The sequence below is a fragment of the Marmota marmota genome, unplaced genomic scaffold, assembly GCF_001458135.2.
Source record: "Marmota marmota marmota unplaced genomic scaffold, marMar, whole genome shotgun sequence".
NCBI lineage: Eukaryota > Metazoa > Chordata > Mammalia > Rodentia > Sciuridae > Marmota > Marmota marmota.
This window is the reverse complement of record NW_026000026.1, coordinates 72,292,410-72,299,618: the sequence shown is the minus strand read 5'-3', so window position 1 is coordinate 72,299,618 and position 7,209 is coordinate 72,292,410.

Genomic DNA, 7,209 nt, shown 5'->3' with positions numbered 1-7,209 from the left:
CCCCCCCCCCCCCGTTATTTTGCTGCAGCCGGACTGCGGCAAATTCTCAAAATGTGAGGGGAGAATATCAGTTTAACTACTTTTAAGCCATGCAAATATACTCAGAAGACAGCAAAATATGCATGTTCTATATGAAAGAGAGTAGATTGAAAAAAAAATAAATTTTAATCTAATTAAATATTAAATAGACTCACTTTAATGTCAATTGATTTTATCAGTTCTTTATCAGAAGTTTCAACTATAACTTGTCTTTCACTAGAGATGAAAAAATGAGAGAAAAGAGTTTAATAAGTTTAGTATGGGAAGAAGGAGGGAGAAGAGGAAAGAACAGATAAGGAGAGGGAAAAATAGTAGGAGCATTATAAAAGAATCAGTGGAGGGGAAAAGAAAGTAACTGAGAGAGGATTGATTGTAGAGGGGGGAAGAGGAGGAAGGAGGAGGAAGAAGAAGGAAGAAAAAAGAAACAGAAATAGATTCCCAGTAACTGAAAATTGGCTCAGACGCCATATTGTCAGCTGTTTAAAAATGGCTCAGTGCTTCCTCTGTGCCTGATGCTCTTGTAAGTTCTTTACAAATATTAAGTATTTTAACTGAGTATCTTTCCTGATATGTAGTTACACATTAGCGTCAAAGCTTACTTTATTGGTATTATTAACATATATTCACAACTTTTTCAATAAATGTAATACCTACAAAAATCTGACTCCGGGTCTGCTACTTGGGAAGTTAATTTTACTTCCATTCAAGTACCCAGAGAACCAGGAGCAGTGACATGTGGGCTCCTTTTCAGAAAAATGGAAGACAAAACTTGCATTCTCTGGTTTGGTCATTATGAAGGTTAGTGCTGTAGAGTCAAGGTAATTGGCCTCTAGTGTTTGATGGTTTCCAAGCTCCTGATCTAGCAAGCCCCTTGGGACACAGGCCTAATGCACTGTGCTTTTTCTACTGTAATGTCAAGTCTGCATTTGTTACAGTAATTATCCATTGCACAAATATATAGACTGAACATTGATTCTGAGATCTCACACTGCAATCTATCTAATATATCCACTGGGCCAAAAACACCATCAATATTTCACACAGTTTCAAAGCCAAATTTGCTGCTCAGATGTTTAAAGTCATCTTGTATTCTGGTAAATAGTTGATATTGTAAGCTAGACCAGTCAAATAATATTCTTAAGATGGAAAAATGTTCAAATTTATGATAATGAAAGAAATGTAAATTAAATTACAACTTTTACATATCACATTTTCAAAAATAAGAAAGACTAACAAATTGCAACAGTGGGCAAGGTGTAGAAGTTCTCATGAGCTGTTTCTACAATTTTGAAATATGTAGAAGTTTAATATTCCTGTTGTTTTATTTATTCCTTTTCTTTCTTTCTTTCTTTCTTTCTTTCTTTCTTTCTTTCTTTCTTTCTTTCTTTCTTTCTACAGAGGATTGAACGTAGGGGAACTTGACCACTGAGCTACATCTACAGCCCCATTTTGTATTTTATTTAGAGTCAGGGTCTCACTGAGTTGCTTAGCACCTCGCTTTTGCTGGGGTTGGCTTTGAACTCTCGATCCTCCTACCTCAGCCTCCCCAGCCACTGGGATTACAGGTGTGTGCCACCACGCCTGGCACGTATTCCCCTTTTAAGAATAAAAGTTAGCTCAGATCTCCGTTGGTAGAGTGCTTGCCTCACATGCACTAAGCACTGGATTCAATCCCCAGCGCGCGGCGCGCACACACACTGAAAAATGCATATTCTACCTCTTGATGATCTCTTTTGTGATACTCAATCACACTCTTAGCTTTTCCATACCCCTCTGTTCACTACCTTGTGAGATTGAAGTGATTTATTTGCTTGGCAATTTGTGGAAGAATAAACTGTTAATACTTGGCTCAGCTCTGCCTCTTTTCCTCCTTGGAATTGAGTTGTCTTCTGGGAATAATAGTTCTTTCCTTCTCCACACTGTCTTTTTTATTTATACTGTAATAGAAAATCTGACAAATTCAGGGGTAATTTTAACAGTCTCATTTGGTACTAACACTAAACTGTGTTCTCTAGCTCATCTTAATAATTAATAAAATGAATATTTTAATGTTTTTATGCCACTATTTTATTTATCAACTAATTCAATACCTTGGACAAGGGAGAAGTTGTTATTTATTAGGTATTTTCAACCATTCAGTTATATATGCATCAAAAAAGGAATGAAAGAATAGATTCAAAACTTAACAGTACCTCTCTGTAGATGTTTCACTTGCAAATTTCTACGTTCTGGACTTTGGAAATCTGTGTTTTACTATTTATTCATTTATATTTATGTATCCCATTTTTATTTGTTCTTTTTAGATATACGTGAAAGAAAGTGTACTTTGACATATTATACTTATTCTAATTAGGATCTCATTCTTGAGGTTCTACATAATGTGGAGTTTTACTGGTTGTGTATTCACACATGAATGTAGGAAAGTTATATCCTATTCATTCTTCTGTCTTTCCTATTCCCATCCCCCCCTTACCTTCATTCCCCTTTGTGTAACCCAATGAACTTCTACTCTCCACCACTCCCTTTGCCCCCCCCCCCATTATATGTTAGCATCCACATATCAGAGAGAACATTCAGCCTTTGTTTTTTAGAAGACTGTATCATTTCACTTATCATGATAGTAGGCTCAGCTTGCAGAAGACCTCTTCCTGGGCTGGGGTTGTAGCTCTGTAGTAGAGCGCTTGCCTAGCACATGTGAGGCAGTGAGTTTGATCCTCAGCACCACATAAAAATAAATAAATAAGATAAAGGTATTGTGTTCATCTACAACTAAATTTTTTTTTTCAAAAAAGACCTCTTCTTCACCCTATAATTAACCATCCCTAGGTGAGATCTAGCACTGCCTTTCTATCTCAGCTACTACTCACAAACATGTGCATCACCCATTGATGCTTACCAGATACCTGACTTGAGCTCTTATCTTGCTGTACCACTGTGAAAGTTGTGAAAGGAAGGATGGAGATTCCAGATTCCAAAGTCCCTAGAAAATTGGCCCTATCCTTGAGGAGAACAAAGAGGAAGATAATCTGGAAAATTCCTACAGCTGAGAAGAAATATGTGCTTTGTCTGAATAATGAGTGCTGTTAACCATGGGGAATGGAATAAACCAAAGGACTTGGGAATGTCATTCTTAAAAGACTAGTGTGAGAGATAAAACAGTATTGATAATTTAGTATAAAAATATACTAAAGCAGATGGTTTTGTAATTGGTATTTTTTTTTAGACACATGAATAACTGCCTTGATATTTGGCAGTCTCAGATTCATTATTTGGTAAGCAATTGATATTTTCTTAAAATGAAATCATCCATTCCATAGATACAAATCTCATATATCTACTTCTCAGCCAAGATGTAACAACCTAGAATCAAATTAGATTGCTTTATGTCTAATGTTCAGACAAATGGTATTAAAATATCACAAGTCTGAGCAAGTATTTAAATTATATTTGAAGCTTCTGTTTTTCCTATGTGCATCTTAATCTGTGACTGGATGGAGAAATTTTGGGGTGAAATGGATTTCCCATGAAGTTGTTCTGGGTAGGTAAATGATGACAAATCTTTCTAACCTTTTTCTTTCTTATGAATGTTCGTCTCTGTTTTTCATCATCCACCTATAAGTAGAATTTTAGCTCACTGTTGATTACTAAAACAAGTGTATGTTCAGATAAAAGGATATGACTTTTATAGAGTAGGTCACATAAAAGTTCATAATGACTTTCCAAACTTCCTCTGAAATATACGTAAGCCAGGATTTATAAAGCTCAACTACTGAATTTATTATTGAAAATAAGTACTCCTATTGTTTTCAGTAGCAAAAATTTGGCTGTAACCCAAATGCCTTAATAAATAAAAAGCTGAATGCAATATGATCTGACCATCATATAGAACTTATACAGGAATTTAAAATATTTTTTTGAGTTGACCTGGAGAAGTTTCCAAGTTAATATAAGTTTAAAAAAATATACATGGTAACAATTATGACATTATTTTGTTTTTATTTTTAAATTTTATTTAATTTTTTAAATTTTATTTTGATCCTATGTTTATGCTATATGTATAAATGCATAGAGAAAAATGTGGGAAAACACACCTGTTAGCAATGGATATTTGTGTGAAGGGGAACTAAAAGAAATGAGTGAGGAGATGAGTGGGTTTTCTTTATATGTCTCTGGATTCTTTGATTTATTTAAAAGAACATATGTTACTTTTACAATAAAAATCCAATATGACATACAATTAATATAGAAAGGCTAGCAGAAGCAAAGCCTAAAGTAGGAGTTGTTTAACCAGTCCTCATATATGTTTGTGCATTAGTTGTCAATTTTTTCGGCTTTGTCCAGATACTGGCTGAGTAGTTGAGTAGTTGACTAAATTGCTCATGTTCTTTGTGGATCAATGATCTCCAGTTCACATTTTCTAACCTAACAAATTTCTGGGCTTTGTGCTTTTTACTACCTAATTTCTTCACTTGACTCCTTTAATTTTTACTTTCTAATTTCATTCTAAAAACTAGACTCCATATTACAGAAGTCAATCTACTAGTGCACTCGCAGAGGAACTTAAGCTCAAAGACAAATTCATAGATTTTTTTTTTTTTTTTTTAGGGAAAAAGATTTTTAAGAGTTTTCAACAGACATTTCCCCATGAATCAACCCCAGGAGAAATCAGAACCACTAACATTTTACCTAACTGGTAATGTTATGTACCATTCTTAGGTACAATTTCAAAGGGAAGCTAGTACCATACTCATTTACTAAGGACCCCTTCTTAATTATAATAAAAGTCTCTCTCTCTCTCTCTCTCTCTCTCTCTCTCTCTCTCTGTGTGTGTATGTGTGTGTGTATGTGTGTGTGTGTACATGCACATAAAATCAGAGAGGATGTCTTGGTTACAAGATTTATCCTGCCAGTCAACAGCCAAGTTAATTCAGGGGAAAAACAATAAGATCAGCTTTTTCTTAACAAGAGGAAGTACATGAAAACCTGATTATATAGGGTCAAGGAATGTTCAATTTGCTATTTTTTAGGGAAGTTCTTAAGGTTTCAAGTCCTGATGAGGTACAACTGTAGTTTGTTTGTTTGTTTACTTATTTTAATGTATCTCTTGATGTTTTGTTGATTTTAAAATTTAAATTTAACACCAGAATAAGTCTTTGTTCAATTACATTTGTACTTTGGGATTTTGAACTTAAAAAACGTAAAATTCATGGCCACAACATCCTAAGACTAGAATCTTTACCTAGGAGCCTAAAAGCCACTAGCCAAAATTCCAGACACTAATTAGGGGACTCATCCTTTGAAATCAGTTGCAGTTCTTCTAAAGAGTAAATCTGCACTCTGATTGTGTGAGACCCTTACAAAGTACCCTAGCTCTTAAGAGAGACGCAAATTGACTTGTCCTTTATTACCTGTAGGATTCTAGGCAAATATGTAGGTGTGTTGGTGTTTCCGTTTTATCCATTTGCCAAAAAGAAGTTGTTGGAGGTAACACTTCTCTTTCCTAATGTTATACTTAGACTCATGGGATTTGTTCATTTGAACATGCAGAATGACTTCAAGCCTTTTGGTCCCTGGTTTTCAGATCACTAATCATTGAGGTGGAACACCTATAAACATGCTGTTCACTTGAACACTTAGAGAAGTGGTTTTTATTCATGATGGAAATAGGTAAGGAGTAATGAAACGGACTTGACTTTTTTTCCTCCAGGAATGAGCAAAACAGTGGAGTAAATAAACTATTTTAATGCCAAATCTATGTTGATTCATTTTGCCATCTCTCATTCATATTTTAATCAATAGGAAAAGTGTTCTGAGTCTAATAGCTGTTATCTGTGAAAAAGGGGTACAGAAGTGGAAGAAAAGGACTATAAATAATAACAACCGTTTATTGAGCACTTCAATAAACACTGTGTTAAAAAGTTTGAGATTATCTTGTTAAAACTTCCCCAAAAATCTCTAATATCTATTCTATAATTATCCTCATTTTAGAAATGAGGAAAATGAGGCTGAAACACAGAAGTAGTGATTTAGCCCAGGTTCCCATCTAGTCATTGACAGAACTTAACAATTTGTTTATAATTAGAATCCTTCAGCATTCCAAGTTACCTGGGAAAGTTCCAGTTTAAATCTTGATTCCTAAAGTAATTATTAACGGTATCTTCTTAACATTTAAAACATGGGTTAAACAAATTATATTGTCATTCTATCGCAAGGTTTTTCAATCTTGACATTTTGGGCTGGAAAATTTTTTGTTGTGGAAGGCTGTCCTGTGTATTGTAGGGTTTTTGATAGCACCCCTGGTATCTACCCATTAGATGCCAGTAGCAATGGCCGCCACAAGTAATAAAGATTACAATGTCCCCAAACATCTTCAAATGCTCCCTAGGGGTCGGGGAGTGGGGGACTGCTCCAGGTTAAGAACCACTGTACCTAAAGCCTATGCTAATAAAAAATTGAACTATACAAGGACAATATAACTTATTTGTTATAGAGCATGTACTATGAACTGAACCTACTCAGTAGGGTAGCATATATTCTATGCTCAATAAAAGTTAATTTCAGGTGCTTCTCACTCTCAAAATGGCCCACATTCTCTCTTGAATATGTAGCTCTTTCTTTCCCCTCAAAGCTGTCTCTCTCTTGAGATGCCCTGCATTCTCCCTTTTCAATGTGTATTAGCTTTCCTAAATAAAGCTGTCTCTTAAAAAAACAAAAAGTTGATTTTATAAGGCATTATTTGACTTTCCAATTATAGAGAGCTACAAGAACTGTAATGATCAAACTGACTGGAGGGGCTCTAGTAATAAAAAAACATTTTGATGTGATTCCTTTTTTTCAGTGCTGGGGATCAAATGTAGGGCTTTATGTATGCTAGGCAAGTGGAGTACCACTAGCTATAATCTCAGCCCTGGTCTGTTGCAATTCTTATTAAGAAGACTGAAATAATGTGAAGGGAAGTAATCAGCATCCTCCTGGCTTCCCATTCTAATAATATTATAGAGGTTTTTTTTTTTTTTTTTTATTCCATTGATGTTTTACCTCAGTGATGAACATAAAACCCAGTGTAATCGCCAGAGGGTGTTACAGTAAGTTTGATACTATGGCAATCTTCTTCAGTAATAATAGCTCATGATAATCAGTGTTCTATTTTTCCTACCCTTATACTTAGAA